Source organism: Passer montanus, unplaced genomic scaffold, assembly GCF_014805655.1.
Source record: "Passer montanus isolate IOZ18808 unplaced genomic scaffold, ASM1480565v1 scaffold11, whole genome shotgun sequence".
In the NCBI taxonomy this organism is placed as follows: domain Eukaryota; kingdom Metazoa; phylum Chordata; class Aves; order Passeriformes; family Passeridae; genus Passer; species Passer montanus.
The window spans coordinates 23,496,838-23,515,655 of record NW_024357613.1 but is presented as its reverse complement, the minus strand read 5'-3'; the positions used below and the strand labels follow the sequence as shown (position 1 = coordinate 23,515,655).

General features: G+C 42.9%; 1 long non-coding RNA gene across 1 annotated transcript; it reads right to left on the bottom strand.

Annotated features, from left to right (window-relative positions):
- Positions 1-2,450: 2,450 nt before the first annotated feature.
- On the bottom strand, positions 2,451-18,557 carry LOC120511926. The gene is made up of 3 exons (XR_005629871.1): positions 18,450-18,557; positions 3,342-3,509; positions 2,451-2,561 (listed from the first exon to the last, which is right to left on the bottom strand). It is a non-coding gene; the product is annotated as an uncharacterized LOC120511926 (long non-coding RNA).
- Positions 18,558-18,818: the final 261 nt, after the last annotated feature.

The window sequence follows — 18,818 nt, the reverse complement described above, 5'->3', positions numbered from 1 at the left end:
ATTATTTTAAGAATGCTTTTCTTCTAGAAGTGAATTGCTGTAATTCTCAAAAAATTACAATTCCCTATGGCACTACTGTTTCCTTTGGAGAGAAGACACTTTTGCTTGGGTGCTGTCTTCCTGGATGCCCATCTGTTATTTCCTGCTTTCTCTGACAGCATGCTGATGCTGGGGAAGTCGGGGCTCTTGACTGTGGGGAGAGAGCAAAGAGCTGCCTTTTCCTTATTATCCTTACTAAACCTAAGTTTAAAAGTTATTCAGTCTTTTTAAGGTAGTTATCAGGTAACAAAATGTGGTAAGAATTTTGACAGCAGAAGGCTAACAGTGTCACCACAAGACTGTGGTCCTGAGGGTGGTAAGGATTTGGGTGGGTGCTGTGCATCCCATCTTCTGTGCCCTTGGAGCATGTCTCCTGTCCCTACTTGTCCATCCTTTGTGGTGGCTGCTCCAGGGCCCAGGAAGGATTGTTACAGAGGTTTTCAAGTGCTGCAAAGAAGCTCTGAGAACTAGGTCCCCAATTCCTCCTGAATGTGGATACAGCTGGACTCTGTAACTCCTCTGGGCAATTATGGAAATTATTGTTTGGGTCATTTCCGCCTCAACAGCCCCTTTCCGAGAATGTTGGTGTGCAGCTTAGAGGGTTTGTTTCCTCAAGACCGATGCCAAGCCACAAGCATGGAAAATCTGAAAGATCTGAGAAACCTCTGAGAGGTCAAGAATAATATAAAGTTTTTTCAGTCTGTCATCCAAAATGCTGGTGTAGTGCTGTGCCTTGACAGCTCTCCCAGTAACATTGAGGAAGGCAAGTTTTGGTTCTACCTCTTTTTTTACCCAAAGTCTGTTGTGTCCTTACCTGCCCTCCCACCCCCAACCTCCTCTGTTCACCCAAATCCTGCAGTCTGTCTTTGTGCCTCCTATTTTTATCATAACCCTTCCTCCTCCAGCTCCTGATGCCGTATAGCAATGCTGCACAAAGAAATGTATCTGTGAGAAGCCCTAGGGTGTCTCCTTCCTTCTCTTGTGTTGCACATGTGTGCTTTTCTTTGCTTGTTTTTAGGGGTGTCACCATAGTTTAGTTCCAACATCAAAACCGTTCCCTGTTCCTCATTATAGATAATTCCATAAATGTATTTTCAGTGGCATTTTTTATTTTTCATAACACTCTAACAGGAAATTAAAGCTTCCTAGTTTCAGAGATGCAGCTGTTCCTTGCTAATGTATCCCAAAATAATCCCAAAAATGAGGATGTGTTTGCTTCCTTCAAGTGTTTGTTCATACTTTTCAATCTGCTAATTTTGTTTTCTTTGCACTTTGACTTGCTGATTTGTTGTTAAGTATGAAATAGGTGCTTGTGTTCCTGAAAGCAGGTGCTTCAAATTCAGGTTTAGAAAGCCATTTCCCATGCTTGAAAATGGGGCTTTACAAAAAAAAGGGAGCTTTCTCTTTGCCCAAAACCTGCCTTACTTTCAGGTATTGCTTGTCTGCAGCTCTATTTACAGCCTCACATGATGAGTGGGCTGTGCCTATTTGGAAGCGAGTAGATAAACGTGATAAACGTGCTGTCCTCTGCTCACCTAACCCTGGCTCCCATGCCTTTTGGCAGGTTTAAAAAAAGACTGGTTGGTGGTTTTTTTTTTGTTTGTTTGTTTTTTCACAGAGGAAGACCATTGTGCTATTTTATCTGAGACAAGATACTTGAAAGCAGTAGTAACTATGTTGGTCTCCATACAAGGCCACACATGGCACTGGTGGCCTCAGCGTAGCAGTCTACAAAGACCAGAAAGCAATGTCTGTGCTTGCATTTTTTGCAATTTAATCAGGTGTCACTTGTCCCTGTTAAATAAGAGGAAGACTTGCTAGAGGGAAGACTTCCTCAAATACCTTGTAAGAGCACCATAATTTTCCATCTGGGCTATGTAAAATAAATCCTCTTGTCACACCAGTCCCTGCGGTCCAGCCCAGTGACTGGCAGCCTGGCTGTGGCAGGCAGCAAACCACCAGGTTTCATTCAGGAGGAGCCAGCAATTCACTTGAGTGTGCTGCTAATGGCCTGCTACTTTCCACTACAGAAAATTAAGCACAAAAGTTTGATGGAGAGTGACATTAGTTTCAGGACATGCCGTAATGTATCTGTGTACAGACTATGAGCCTCACTGCTTCTCTTCATGGGGAGCTTCACTGGCCCTTTATACTCATCCTCTTTTTACCCACTCTAAGTAGAGCAGGTCATCTAAAAATCTCTTGTTTGCATGAGATAAAGGTTACATCAAAATGGGTGTTTGAGAAAGCTAGAGAAACCCAGAGCTGCCAGGACAGAGAGGTGGTAATGCTTACCTTAGGGGAATGTTGATAGGAGTCATCCATTGAAGTTCTCTGGACTTTGATTGGAGAGTAAATCTGAGTGGAGATGTTGACTCCAAACACTGCGGTGGATGGGCGGGGGAGGGCATGCAGATTGAACTTGGAAAAACTAATTTTCCATTGCTTGGATAATCCCTTCAGAATCTGTTTTTTGAGCATCAGGGCAAGATCCTATCTCTTTATTAATACCTCTGTGGTGCCTGTGTTGGAGTGGAATGGGTGTCAGCAGATGAGTAGCTGTGCAAAGGCTGTTTCCATAACCAGTCAGCAGGTGATAGCTGTGAAGCTGAGCCATTTAAATCTGTGCTAATATGCAGCACTTGGGATTTATTCTAGAAAATTATGCTGGAATTTGAGAAACACAGGAATGGCAATATGCACTCAAACAGTCAGATGAATTGCAATATTCACAGTCCATTAAGTCCAATAAAAAAATCCACTGTCATTAAAGTGGAAAAGTAAAGGTCTGTGATATACATCTGTTATTTTTCAATATGTTAAGCATAACTTGTATCCATTGGGCCTTCAAAATTGTAAGCTAATCTGTTGAATGTATGGATGAATCTCTTCAAAACAGAGTACGTGTTGCCTCACTATTTTCAAACCTCAACAGAAAATAGCCAGGAATTCTCTTTTATTTTCTGAGTTCTTTTACAGAGAACTGGTTAGATCCAGATCACTGGCTCAGGCTGATACATACAAAATTATGATGTTGTAGCATCTGGTTTGTATTAAAGGAGAATAGGAATTTATTTATTTATATTTTTACTCTGTAGAGGGTGAGCCATAGGTGCTACATAACTTTCTGAATGTTTTTAGCCGAAAATAACAGCTTTCATACCATAAAAATTGGAAGGGGAAGGGAGTATTTAGTCACCTCCACAGAAATCTAAGGTTGATTCTTATGTCAATAATGGCTCTATAAACTTTGTACTATTGGAAAAATCAAAATACATATTTGCTGTTGTTTTTTTACTTACCGTACTTACACTTGTTCTCCCTGAAGCAGAAAGGATGACAAAATTTTTGCCCTTATGCCTCTCAGATGAAAACAGGCACTTTGAAAGCAAATTAGACACATGAGCAGGAAGTAATGTGGTTGTTTTGTCATTTTCAGCCTGCGTAGAGCGAGGTTTCTGTCTGATGGGCTGGTGAAAGGAATGCAAGGATGAGTTGCTTGTCATCGTGTAATCTGTCAATATATAATTTGTCAACATATAATATAAAGCAGCCTCTGGAGAAAAAAATACATGCTTTGTGGTTGCATTCATAATGAATTCAATGAAATGCAGATACCTTGTGTCAAGCCCGGATAATCTAGCCATAAAACTATGCTAATTGAAAAGATCTTTTTAATTTCAGGATGAAGTTCTTGTGAGCTGGCAGGGTTCTCTGTAAAAACATGTGTCAGTGCTGTTGAAGGAAGCACCTTCCAGTATTGGTATTCAGTTGTTTTGCCAGCTTCAGCATGGGTTGCAACACCTCTCAGGTTCCAAGCCATTCCAGTATTGGTATTCAGTTGTTTTGCCAGTTTCAGCACGGGTTGCAACACCTCTCAGATTCCAAGCCTCTTTTTGCCCACCTGTCCCTGCCTGCTGTCTGTAATTTAGGTGCGCCTCATGAGCTTCTCTGTGGAGTTTATGTAATTAAAATAACCTTTGTGGAGGAACAAAGAGCAATTGAGTTTGACTGGGAACCTTGACTTGACTTTGCTAGTGCACTGGATTCCTCAACACAATGTAAAATCATGTAGCTGAGTATGACATTAATGGTCCAGAAAGTATGTAAGATAGAGACACAGAACACTAAGAGTAATGGAGAGAAAAATAACCTGAATTCCTCACTCGTGCTCTTTGCTTCCACATTACAATGTGTGAAAGGCAGCAGAAGCTTATATGCTGTTAGCCAGCAGGCATGGCCACCCCAAATACCACCTATCATACAGGAACTTTTTAATACAGGGTCCAGAAATCCATGGTGGAATTCTCATTCTACTCTTCAGAAGCACCAAGCCAGAGAAGAAAAATGTGTTACAATTCTAAAGAGTCAGTCTGTGAAAACTGCAGCTGTCCTTCAAGAAAGTAAATTCCTGGTACTGCCCAACACACTTTTTGCTCACCATTTTATGTTTGAGCTATAAATATAGTTTCCAAATGAAACAGCTGTAAAATTTTCAAGATAGAACAATGTGAACTGATCAAAACTGGCATTGATATAGTCTCTCTCTCCTCTTGCTGTATATTCCTGGCACCTTCTTTGCACCAAGCTGAGCGTTTTTCTGTGAGCCAAATTGGTAAAAATAGACTCCCAAACTGCTGACCATACATTTCCCCTCCTTTCTTCAATCAGATCTAATGTTCATGTATTATATGCTGTGTTGATTCAGCATTCGAAAGCAATGAAATAAAAAAACAGTCTGTTTCTTTGTATTTCTCATACTGGTTTGGTTTCCCACAAGGATCAGCAAGCTTGCTCTTACCCCACAGCTGTGACCAATTCACAGGAGAGCTTGAGGAAGTGGAGGCAAAGGAGAGAGCTTTTTTTGTTGCTGTTAGTAGAAGCCTAACTAGAGAGGTTTAGGCTGAAGATTGGTTCAGGATAGTCAAAATTGACAGGAAACCCTCTGACAAATGGTCCAGCCTGTGCTTGGCTGCAAGAGCACTGGCAAAATGTGAGTGTCTTGCTGGGGATTTTCAGGGCTAAGCCCTCTCTTTTGCTGATCACAAGGGCATTGGTTTCAGTTTCTGACGTAGTGGTATAAGCCAAAAGCAACGCACTGTCTAAGTGGTTTAAACTTAGACTGAAAGTGTGGCCTCAGAAAAAAAAACAAAAACCCAAACATGCAACTGATGAAAAGTATATTGAATTGGTACTTGTCCCATGGAATTGGGAACTGAAGTAGTTCAGAGAGCAGATTCAGCTACTAAGGATGGCTGTATTGGATTCCAGTTGAATCAGCTTGCATGAACTGTCTATAACGTGCCTGCATGAGCATTAGTGCTGGCTGGCATGGGAGAGAGAGCAGGGGAGAGGAGAAAAAGGCTATAGTATCATAGGCTTAAATTGCAATGACATTTTGTGCTGGAGTGAGCTGAGAAGCAGGTTACATCTGTCCAGGTGGGGAGACCTGATCAGTGCAACTACAATCAGCCCAGACAAGAAAAAAGCAGTGGGAGCAGAAGGTGGAGACTGCACCATACACGCCATTTTGAAATGGATTGGTAGAGGATGGGTGGAGGTCTGGGGTACTCTTTTCCCCTCTGTTTTTAAGTAGGTGGCTTTGCTGGTTGAGAGGTATGAATTGTATGAAGCACTACCTGAAAAATCTCCAAGGGATTACTCTGGGGCATGTAGATACAGTCCAGAGTGACATTTGTTCAAATCACCTTTTGAGGAAGATAAGGGTTTTTCTTCTTGCTGGCCTTACCCAGTTCATCCTGGATATGCAGCACAGTTTCACAATTCTGAGCTGCGATGTTCAGTTCCAAATGAAATTCAGTGCCTGACGTTGGGTGAGATGTTTCTTATAGCAGACAGTGACATTATACATGTTATACGGGCCATTCCCCAGGGGAATTCATGGCCTGCAAATGTGCAAAACCTCTAGTGGCTCGTTTTCTTTAGACGTTACTTTACTTTTTTTGTATTTTCATTCTGCTTCTCCTATGTTCTGTACATGGCACAATATTCTTGTCCTAGAATGTGATATTGTTGAGCCATGTGTTACTGCAATTTCATGGCACGAAAGCCTGAATTTGATCTATTATTATTTTAGTTCTTCTCTTACTCTGGGTATATAGAGTTTAGATTAATTACTGCAACTGGTCTTTAAATATTATTGTAATATAGGAACTAGGTGTAAATATTCAAATTGGTACATCTAAGGCTAAATTACTAAAAGCGTGGTGTACGACACTTGCTGTACAGATTGGTTCCAAAGGGACTGGCTAGGTCCTGAGTGTTTCTAAAACTCACAGCCATGTTTACTCTCTGTTGCTAAATAAGAGACCTAGAGACCAGACTAGAAATATGATGGGATTTCGAAGCTTGCATTTTATTCAATTGTTTTTACTTTTTTGTTTGGTTTTTTTTTTTTTTCTTTTAAATGTATGCATTAGCATGAGCCTATGATGACAGGGAAGCAGAGAAAGAAAGGTGAAACAATTCTACATATTGCTGAGTGATTGCCTCAGTTTGTTACAACCATGAGCCCTGTAATTAAATAGAATTCACTCCAGCACAGAGGATTTCTGTAAAAGCCTTTGCTCCACACACGACCTACTTCAGGTCTCTGTGAAGGGCAGAAATTTGGCATAACTGGTGAGGTTCTGCCCCAGACATAAATCCTTGATGAAAATCCGAGTTATAATATTCAGCCACTGGATGTCCTCATTTTCAAAGGTCTGCAGAGGGTGATCAGCTGGAAAGCCACGTGTTGTTGACAGTTTGCAGAGCATTGCATAAACATATTCTTGCATAAAAATATTCTATGTGTATTGGGTGTTGCTAAACTCCAAGCTTACCACCCATGTAGCAATGGAATCAGTTTCACTTATCAAGATAATCAAACTACTAGTGGATGCAGAGCATATATTCTCAATTCTCTCTTTTCTTTTCCCTTATTTTGTTATTTGTTTTTTTGGGGTTTTTTTAATGACTTCAGAGTAATTTAGGTAACACCTTGCTTTGCAGGACTTGCATTCCTAATCACTGAGAAGTACACTACATTTCTTCCTTTTTCCAGTGCTACCTTTGCTGGAATTTACTACAGTTTTTGCTGTGGCTTTGGACAGCAGCTTTGTTTTTTAAAGTTCTTGTGAATTCTCAAGGGTACATCCCTCTGCTTGCAGGAATCCTGATTGTCTCATCCCACAAAGACTTTGCCAGGGTTAGATAATCACATTGTGTATGTAGCTACACCTGCCCAGAGAGCTTAACTTTGCTTCCTCTCAGAATCATAGAATGGTTTGGGTTGGAAGTGACCTCAAAGATCATCTAGTTCCAATGCCCCTGCCATGGACAGGGACACCTTTCACTCAACCAGGTTGCTCAGAGCCCCATCCGACCTGGCCTGCTTTCTCCTGCAGCTGTTGAACCATCGTCATCCACCTTTCCTTTGCTGCAGGCTCCCCTGTCTGCACCATCACAGAGGGCATTTCTTAGCCCAAGCTTCCCCTGCAGCTAAAGTTCTCATCCAGCCTCCTCATTCTTGCAGCTCTAGTGGCATCATCCTCATTGCCAAACATTCCTGTCTTCTGGTTATGATTTGGCATTGCTTGTCAGACACCCTCCAACAGCTTATAAAAATCTGAGCTGGCAGAAAGATTGACGATGGGCTGTCTGTAGTCCATGTGGGCTTCATGTTTGTTCATGAAATGTGGAAAACGCATTCATGAAAATCTGTATTGCTGATGTTTTTCAGTTTGAAATTCTAAGGAAAAAAGGTCTACTTCTCTTAGCTTTCTGTCTTTTATTTCTTTAATTCAAGATGCTCTTAAGTCACATTCTACCAAGGCAGCAGTTTGTGCTGTCTAAACACTTGTTTGAAATTCTGAAAGCAGGCTTTACTGTGAGTGGAAGACAAACTTAGAAAAAAAATTAAGGCTAGGCATCTTCTCTTCATTAGAGAAACTCACCTTCTGGTATAAATAAATACACTTACACTAGATACCTACCCTTCATGTACCAGGATGGTTGTTTTGTTCTTACCAGGCTGGTGCATATGGCACATCTCCAGCAGGAATCAGCCTCTGTAGCTGCTGCAGTCTCCTAAGATAACTGATGCCAGGTATGCATTTATTTATCTCCTCACCCAGTAGATCAGCACCGGGTGAGTTCTTCAGAAAAAGAGATGAACATGTTATATTTCCACACACAGCTCTACAGGACTGGTAGATGCTCATGGAAAGTTGCTCATCCCCTGTGCATTCTTTTATGCAGACTGTGGAAAGGGAGTCATGCCCAGAGCTGCTCAGGTGGGCAGAAACCTGGGGGGCTCCTGATAGGGGTCTCAGTCCTGGAATTTGCTCCAGTAAGTAACTGTGGTGATTTCTGGACTCTGGAACATGAATTCCTTAAATTCATGTGAAAGATTCAGAAGATGGAAGACAGAGAAAAAAACCAGCATGGGCAGATCTGGATGACACAATTCTTGTCACAATTCTGTTACCTTAATCCCAAGTATGTGCTTATGTTTCCATAACGGGGAGAAGAGCCAAGGGTGGTAGGAGCAGATTGCTCCGCAGACACAGTGAGGAGCAAAGAGCAGCTTCTGAACAAGATGGGTGTTGTGGGACTTCTCCCATCCCAGAGCTGCCAGCAGCTGAGGAGCCAGGAAATGGTTGACTGGAAATGAGCTCTCTCCACTCTTGGAGACTAACTTGGCTGTAGGAGTGAATCAGAAGTCATTTCCCTGCCCTAGAAACTGTGATACTGCTCTGAAATTTGCTCACCTTAGGCTAAATGATTGTCTCTCAGAAAACAGCTTCTAAACTGCTTAGGAACTGGTGACAGCCTGTAGACTGCTCAGCCTTCTCCCTCTAGGTGAAGACTTACTGATCCCTCTCTGTCATTCTGAAGGGCATTGTGGGCCGTGCAATGGTGGCAAACACAGGTGAAGAAGAAATGGGATTGGAGTCCAACATTTATGTACTGAGGCTGGACACTTCCACTTTTCCCTCTGGTGCTCATGGTCATCCCTGGAGAGCTAAAGCCTGCTGTTACCTACTCTTTCCTCTTGTGAGCTCTTTGGATAATGTCTGGTGCTGCTTTTAGAGATTGTAAAACTGGAGATTTAACTTGGAGTGATGAAAAGAGATTAAAGGTTTTTGCAAGCAGCAAACCCTAGATTTATAGCAAACACAGAGGATTTTGCTTCCTCAGTACAAAAGCCCTGATGCAGCTCAAAATCAATAATTGATCTATTTCCATTTACAGATACATCTACATTCATTCAGACTAGGAAACCTTATTCCTGGGTGCAAATTTTCCTTTTAAGCAGCTTGTACTCAGGCTGCCTACATATGTATCTGTTCATCAAGTGGGCAACACTTAGTCCCTTCTAGAAATGAGCCAGGGACATTTTTTTTCTACAGGAAGCCAAGAGTAGGACTGACAAGACAGATGGAAGCTGCTGAACTGTTACATTGCTTGTTAGGGAAGTGCAGAGCCCTTTAAAGCGGAGGCTGCAGCCAGGATTTACCTCTTGAGAAATGGCAGCAATTCCCAAAGTAAGTAGTTTGCATGGGCTACAAATCTGCCTCAAAATAAGCAGCCGTGGATTCAGCCAGTGAGGCTGAACTCCAAATAAACCCCTTTTTTCAGCTATAATATGGGATGATGCTGAGCAAACATAGTGTGACTCTCCCCTGTTTGGTGCTCTGTATCCCAGATTGCTGACTGTGCAACCACTCCAAGCTGTGGGTCACACATCTATAGTCCTTATATAGATAAAAATTCCTGATATGTTAACAACAGATCTGTGAGGAATTTTGGTTTTGCTTCAGCTGGTTAATGAACCAGTGTTTTGTTCCAACTGGATGCTTAATGCAGCACCTGGACAGCCTGGGCAGCACGACACAGTCCATGGAGGATTTGTGGGATTTTTAGCTGCTAAATGCTAGGATTGTTACATGCACATGCTGCTGGGCCTTTGTGAACTGAATTTTTTTTTTTTTCCAAAGGAATCTTGGACAAGTTTCACGATTGTGGCACCAAAAGGCCCATTGGTGGCAGGAGGCTGAACTTGCTGCTTTCTGGTAAAAAGGCTCTTTTTTGTCCAAAGCAAATGGTCACAGCAGCAAAACCACTGTGCATCTTTTCAAGATACGTACAGTGCATCGTCTGCTAAGTGTATTCTTAGAACCAGATGATCATTTCAGCTGAAACTTTCTTAAAATACCTGAATCTGAGCCAGACATGTAAGGCAGAAGACATTGTCCTGACAGCTGGAGTCTGGGGAGGTTGCAAGCAAGTAGAAACTAGATCTTACAGAAGGAAGTACTGGGCTAGCTAATGATGGAGATTATAATCTCTTCCCATTGCTTCTGCTGATGACAGAAGGACAAAAGGTGCCCTTCTGCTTCCTAGGGAGGTTTCCAGATTAAAGAAAGGGCCTTTGTTTTTGGTGAGGGGGATTTTGGCTGAGGAAAGTTAGCAGGGAAGCCAAGATAGGAAACCTGCAGCAGCTTGGCATTGTGTGTGAGGTAGAAGCTGCCCATTTGGTGCTAAATGTATCTCCAGGAGCTAGAAAGGGCAAGATGCTTTTGGTTTTTGCTTTATTTATAGCTGTTGTGTACTTTCAAGTTCCCTGTTTTCAGCTTGCAGCCCTGAGATCAATTAAAAATACAGCATAAAGCTTCCCATCTTCCAGAAAATAAATGATGTGATCTCATGGAGGTCTTGTAGGAGATTGAAAAGAATCAAGGAAAAACTGCATCATGCAACTACATCTGTATTAGGCCCAACATCTTTATCCCAGCAGGGATCAGATTCCTGCTGAGATTTTGCTTAAGGGTAGCTTGTCCTTCCTGCTGGGAAGAGACACAGGATGAGCCACAAGATGACCATGGCTGTGTTGGGAAAGTCAGAGGAAAAGTGACATACAGGAAAGGGGGCCCTGGGTGGGCTCTGTTTCTTGGGGGTAGCCCATGTCACAGCAGCACTTCTACCTGGAGACAACCCCATCTGTACAGCTCCTAAACCTGAAAGCACTGATGTATCTCAACAGCCTAAACCAAGGAAGCCCATGGTAAGGAGTGGGAGATGAGAAGTCAAGTCCCTGCCACAAGCAAAGAGCCTGGCGCCATGCACAGCAAAGTGGTATGGACAGCTAGGCTGCAAAATTACAGCCAAAATTACAAGCTGCTGCTTGCCAACTGTGTGGCTGGAAGGAGCATGCCAGAGCAGACTGGGTTTCCCTCTCACCCTTGTCTGGCCTCCTTGTCATCCTACGCCTCTGCGGAGTGCCTGGACAAAGCACTAAAAACTGGAAATAGAAATACAGAATTAAAAACTTGAATAAAATGTCCAGACTCAGGATCTGTGTTTCTGTGATGGCTGGAAAACTAGTGGGCACTTCACAATTAAAGCTGAGCAGTATCCACAGTGGGTGCAGGTGCTTCCATGCCAGGATTTCCACAATAGGCAAGACAAGATGATATTGCACCTTTGGTGTCAGCTGGAAGAAGCCTATTTCTTGAAGCACCAGGCCCTTTTCTGGTCCACATATTTTCAAGTCATCTCATTTCACATTGGCAGTTATCTCAGATCTTCTCACAATGAAATTAATTTCAATATTTTCTTCCCATACAAAACAGTCTTAACTGAGCACATGGTACCTTGGAAAACCTCTTCTCTCATAAAATGACCAAGGATAGGTGGAGTAGTTCTGTGTGACAGGACCTACAGTGATCATCTAGCTGAGCTTCTGGACTGCTTGAAGTTCCTTGCAGTCAGGAGTCTGCTGAAGTTTCACACTCCAGCCCACTTTGCTTTCCATTTACTCCTTCTGTTTGCCTGCAGAGCTTCAGAGGTGCGTGCATGGACTTCCTAGTTCACCACTGTATCTCTGTTTGCCAAGTGTTTACTTGACCTAAATTCTTTTGAAAACCATCTTTTGTGACAACTTAGCACAGGCTTTACAGAACTGGGTAGCTGATTAATAAGCACTGTGAAATGGACTCATAAGCTCTGACATTTTATCAACAGTACAAGCAGGGTTTTTTTTTTTTTAATACTGTATATCTTTTAATGCTACTGATTCCTTAAACTATATTTTTTCCAACTGTAAGATTGAGCTGTTGTATATATGTCCTGAATTGTTAGTTCACCTTTCAGTCCTCAGTGTAACATCTCTCCAGAAAGGGATTTAATTCTGAAGAAAGTTGTGATTCTTATTGAGTAGCTACATCATACCAGGTAACTCACTGGATTCAGATGTCTGCTTTTAATGCCAGTTGTTATTGTGACATGATTAAAGGCAGAAAAATATTTTACCTGGTGCAGCGGCTTAGTATAATTTTTCCTTTAGGTATTCCAAATAATTACTGTTATATTTTATTTGTCCTTGGTCTAATTCCTTAAATAACCAACTTTCATAGTTCAGTTCCTCTTTCTCTAAGGAGAAATGTCAGAAATTTCTTCATTCTTTTTCCTGAAGATCAGTAATACTTTTATAACATGGTATTTTATAATTTAAATTTTAAAAAAATCTTCTGTGGTAAAATTCGTTGAAGTACAGCTTTCCAATTAACATTCATTTATATGCACAAATATAGGAAATTAGTGAAGGGTAGACTTAACGTTAAACTTGCATTTCTGAATACTAAATGTGGAATTGTGTATGTGCAATTGTTGATAATACCCCATTTGACTATTGTAAGGGCATTGAATTCCCTTCCAGCTGAGAGGAAGAAAATAAGAAACCACATTTAAAAGCCCCAAGGTTAAAAAAAAATTATGAGCCAGTCAAAATACTCTTAATTGCTGTAAAATTTACATTAGCCCTGGTACTAGCTGCTTCTTTCTCGTCTCCATAAAACATGCTCCAGGTCCATCAATGAGTCCACAAAATAATGGGCTGTAAGACTGCTCCTGATACGGGTTCTTGGCATGCTGAGTGCTGTTCCTTGTTGCTACCCTTGCACTGGTGGGAACCACTAGCTCAGCTTCCCCAAGAGAGATGTGACCTCCTGACCTCACAATGCTGAAAGCCCACGGGAAGCTGGGAGTCTCTCATCATTCGGCCAATAGAGATCATGAAATGAAGGTGAGGTTTAATGCCTACCCAAATCCTCAGGCTGGGCTGATAGGCAGCAGGGTGACCTGCCTTGTGCTTGTATCTGCCTTTTTTACTTCATGCCAAATCCAGCAGTGTGGTTGTTTCTGCTGGCCATAGGAAATCAAGTACCAAACTATATCCAGTCAAGGATTATTTAGTTACATCATGGTGTTGATATGAAAAAATAAACATAGACCTGAATGTATGCATCTACTTGCTCTCTTTATGACAGTTGGAGAAGCAAAATTTGCTGTGCAAAGTTGTATGGAACCAGCTGAAAACAGCAAAAACCTAAAAAAATGGTTGGGACCCAGAATCTCCCCGTCAGCTGCCACAGCCAGCCCAGCAACTGGGAGGGGGGGCAAAAAAAAAGAAGGAAAAAACCCATCCCGGCTGCCAGACTTTCTTTTCCTTATTTGCATGAGCACATCTGTTTGTTCTTCTGGCCAAAGAAGATGAGGGGTGTCAGTCCTTGAAAGCTGGTGTGAAATATGAAACTACTGGATACAATGCAACCACATATGACTGGCCCCTCCTTACAAACCAAACTGAAGCAAGAAGGATTAAATCAAAGTAATACCTCATGTGATTACAGCTCATTGTGTTCAAATAAAAGCTGACGTTAACACGAGTGATTTGTTTGGTGGTGGGGGTGGAGAGGATAGGAGATGCTACAACTTCTGCTCACAGTGATTGCTATTTATAACACTGTAAAACCACAGTGAACGTGTTAAATGCGCTGCCACGAGCGCGTGCTGCTTCAGCTTGGTATTATGGCTATAATAATTCATTGTGGCTCTTAGCCGTGCCTTTGTACTAGTAACACATTATGTGATTCTGTATCAGTTATTCTAGCATAGAAAAGCCTTGTAGATGTGGTGGTACCTGTGATGATTAAACCATAATTTGTAACTGTAGCTGTGTAATCGGTATGGGAACACTTTACAGTCACACCTACCTGCTGTTTTTACAGCCCTCCTCTAAACAATTTGCATAGAAACGAAGAACAAATGAGACAGAGTCCTCAGCCAGCAAAACTGAGCAAAGAGAAGTATGTCAGTGCTAATTACCTCCAGCACCCTGCCAGGGCTGCCTCTCAGCAGCTCTGCAGGCTGTGATACAGTGGGTTCAGTAGTATTCCTGTTTAATTTGCTCAGAGATGCTGGGGAACTAATCTTCCAGCAGAAATCCAGTGCTAGTTAAATTATTTTTCCCCAAAACTAGTCCTGCTAGCTATAGTACTTTGGTCTTTCTGTCTTCATACTCTTCTTGTTTTGCCCTGGATTCTCTGTGCCATGTAACTGTATTTTTTATAGCAAGGCTTAGAAACAGGGGGGAAGGAAGAATTCCTGAATGGAGAAAGAGACTTCAGGAACTTGGCCTGCTTTATTTTTGTTTTATCTGTGTGGGTTTTTGGTTTTGGGTGGTTTTTTTAAAAATTTTTTTACTTATTCATTGTACTTTTCCTAGTGCTGAGTGGATTTCGAACTGTGATCTTTATGAATTACTTAAACTATGCGGATGAAAAATCTATTTCTATCCATTCTCTATGTTTTCTCTTTATACCACAATGTATGTTACTATTAAATTCTGATTATTCTGAGTACTATTGCTTTCCTTATAGCAGCACTAACCTTCTCTGCACTCACTCAAGCCCACAGATATCCTTGCTCTAGGCCTTTTTATATGAATCTCAACTTGAAACTTGGTGTTCTTTGCTTGAATTGCCTTTTGACAAGCTAGAAAGCAATTCTGTCTGAGCTGTGCTGAGGAGGGAGAGCTACAGCATGACCTTGCTCTTGCTTTTTTCAAACCATAACTTCCAGGAACACTCCTGAGATCAGTCCAGCATTATCTGTATTTCACATTTCATTGTCTGAGTCCTTTGTAAGTCACAGAGACCTATTTTTTTGTTCAGGATCACACAGGTTGATGGTATCTAGTAAGAGAAATCGAGATTTTCAGCACTGAAGCTCTTGGCTATATGCCCAGACCAGGCTGGAGTGACTGAAAGATGGCTCTTTGTTTGATGGACTTAAGACATTAATTTTTTTGGTCATGACCGGTCTCCCAGGTTTCAACTATGTGAATTGTGGTTGTGTGTATAACTGGTACCCCTGGTGTCATTCCCAACAGAGAGCCCTGGAAGCACTGAACTGTCCAGCAGGGTGATCTCTTGCACTCAACACAGCCCTGCTGGCAATGCCATGCAGGAGAGCTTGCTCACCTCATACACGTGCGGTGTATGTCCTGCAAATAACTGGCTGCAACCTTTGGTAATGAGCACCTTAACACCATTTAACAGGGGCAACAGGGACTGTCACAAGCCCTGATATGGGTTCCCTGATCACAGTGTGTGTGAATAGCAGGAAGATATGTGAAATGGGATTTCAGTGTGACAGCAGACTTAATCTGTTCCCCTCTGAATCAGAACTGGTAGAAGACCGACCTTGTCTGCACAAGGCTGAAGAAAGAGGTCAGCTGGGAAAGAAGCACAAAGCTGCTCCCCACACTCATTTACTCCTCCTGCAGAAGAGGCAGTGGCTCTCATATCAAATAGCAGCTGGAACCAGGTAATCCTCCTGCAGGATTGCGAGACCAGCACACCTTAATTCCTTCTGCGTGTGAGCCACACCTTCACTTGCCATGGAAATGTGTAATGCAGCAGGACTGCTTCTATCAGAGAGGGCAACACTGCTCTGACCCCCGGGGGGCACAGTTGCCCCAAGTAATAAGGTTGTCAGGTATGTGTTAGCATGAATCCTGGCAACTTGCTCTCCTCCTTTCTCACAACTTGCATGCCTGGCTATAGCTTCTAGTTACTGTATTTATCGCAATTCTCTTTTCTCACCTTTTTTTCAAGACCCCTCCCACCAAAACTTGTCTCAGTATGTCTTCTTTGTTTAGGGAAGGTTTTTTATTACTGCTATTTCCTAGTGCTGAAGAACCACAGACACCAGTAACTTATTACACTGACCAAAGCTGAACAAGTTTGCTTGCTTGGGACGTTGCTTTCTGCAGTGAGAATACCATTTCCTCAAGAATGGCACTGGTTTGCCTTCTGACTTCCTCAATGCCCATTTCCACACCATAGCTTCAGGCTAAATCTTCACCTCTGCAGTGGGCCAGGGGCACTAGCACTGATTTAATGTCCTAAGCTTCCAAGGATTTTATCAAAATCCTATGACAGTAGCTCTCCACTTTAGAGAAGGGAATGATCTTTATCCTTGTATTGAGTGTCAGCTGGTTAAAGGCAGATCTCATAAATAAGTATTAAGCTTTCTTGCCATCACTCTGTCCCCTGGACTCCCTGAGACTCATGAAAAGCGTGCAAATAGTTTGACTCATTCTATTAAAGTACACAGACTCACCAGCTTGTCAGTCACCCTCCTGTTACTGCCTAGACTTGTCACAGTGAGGCCTAGTCATGAGACACATGACAGCATCTGCAGAAGTGACATCTCATGTCAGATTTTGTGTCCATGTCATGGAAGAAAGGTTTAAGCTGTTTACAAGCATCTGAGACAATCAGTGTAGTGCTGGGATCTGAAGTCCTCTTTGTCTGGAGGGCATGCTGGGCATTTCTGCCAAATGGCACAGAGGACTGCGGGACAGAAAGCAGCCTAAGATGGTGAGAGAACCTTTCCACTGAGGCCACTGCCACAGTTCTTGCCCGTTGTCAGATTCAGCTATGGGACAACGTGGATGCTTCCAGACAAGCAGAAGATGGACACGAGGTCCTGAGGTGCCACTGACCAGTCTGTTTCTTTGAGCTGGAGTTCAGGAGGCAATGTGTTCATCCTTCTGTTTAGCAATTAAACAAGTCATGTTGCTCTCCGCTTTTAAATGCTTTGATTTATCCCATCCCCATATGTAGTCCTTTGCAGTACTGCATGTCCTAGATAAACTGGGGGTAGTCAGCAGTAGCTCTCCCTTGTTCATGTGCCCTGCTGCATGGCTCCTCTGTAGTCTCACTTCTTCAGAGGGTTCCCTAGGAACAGAGGCACTGAGGTTGCTGAATTTAAGCAAAGTAATCTTGGCAGCAAATCTGCTGTTGGTCACAGAGGCTTGTGAACAGTTTGAGCCTTATATCTGCCTCAATATTTTTTCAGTTGATGTCTGCTGAGCCTCCACATTCCCTGCATCTGGTTCAATATCTTCAGTGTCAAATCTTGGGTTGGAGCTGCATGAGATTAATTTTCTGAATTTACCTCTTCTGTCAGGAATCAGGGAGGACCAGTCTCACCAGCAGCTGCAAGAAATGCATCTGAAGTGCCTGGCTGGCCCTGGCTGGGACCCACTACTTGTGAGAGATGGTCCTCCTCATCTCCACCTCTGAAATCTGCTGGGCAGCTTCCAGTATCCCTGTCTGCCAAGCTCTGCCAGCGCACAACAGGTTGGTTTGATTTTCTCCTGTCGAAGTTATCTAATCTTCTGCTGCAGGGCTGGGAAGGCTCAGGAGTGCTGGTGTGTGCCTGCCCTGCTTCTGAGTACATGTGAACACATTTATGAATGCTCTTTTGTAATTACTGAATACACTGATGGAAGGAAGAAACTATTGGTTCTGACAGCTATTTAAGAAAGATATTTATAAGAAAAAGTTAACATTTTTAAAGTTTCTTGTTTTCCAGGTCTGCAAAGTGTAACAGCATGCAAGCACCTAAAATGTCCTTTTTGAAACCAAAAAAGAGGCAGATCACTCAAATTTCCACAGAAATTTAACAAGTGCATCTTGTAAGACTTATCAGTTGATTTAAGAAGAACCCAACAATAAATACACTGCAACTTTGTAAGATTAAGTTTATTGGTACCATTCAGGTATTGAAGAACAGAGACAATTACAATACACTCCCCCTCTCCCCTATTCCTATATCTGCACCCAATTATAATTATGCAAGAAATTAGCAATATTTCAAGAACAGCACTGATGTTAACTGCCTGTTTTCAAAAGTATTTTGTGTTGCTGTGTAGATTACAAAATTGCTATTATGCAACCAGAAAGACGAGATCCTTTAAGACTGTTTTGCCATCAGAGCTCAGGAGCACATCGCCCCACTCACAAGGGTGTGGAGCGGGACTGCCGGAGCCCAGAGCCGGCGGACACGGGCAGAGGACTGCCGGAGTATCTGTCCTTGTTAACCCGTGTGACCTAACGATTGCCCTTTTGAAAGTGGATTAAAAACCCCCATATTTCAGAAAGCCTTGAGGATAGTATATATTTCTCTCCCTCTCCTTTTTTTTTTTTTTTTTTTTTTAAATGTTAGACCAATGCAATTTGAGAGGCAAAACATTACTCACGGCCATGTACCTAGAGTGCGTTCCATACATTTTCTTGTGTTACTTTCCAGACCGTGTTCTAACAATCGAAAAGAAACTGAGCGTGCTCTGCGCACGCTGCCGCTCGGTGTTCCTGGACACTTCAGGTAGGGATCGGCATGTCCCGGAGTCGGTAAAATGAGCGTCCCGAACCGCTCCCCGGCACTCCCGGTGGTGCGGCCGCCGCCGTTCCGACGGCAGCTGCGGGGCGCTGCCCGAGCCCGCCCGGGGCGGCTGCGGCCCGGCCGCTGCTGCGGGAGCCGCGCCCGCCGGTGCCCCGGGCGGGGGTGTGCGGAGCGAGCCCCGCTGCCCAGGCAGCGTGTTACGCTTCCAGCCGGGGGAAACTCCGTGCCGGCGCCGC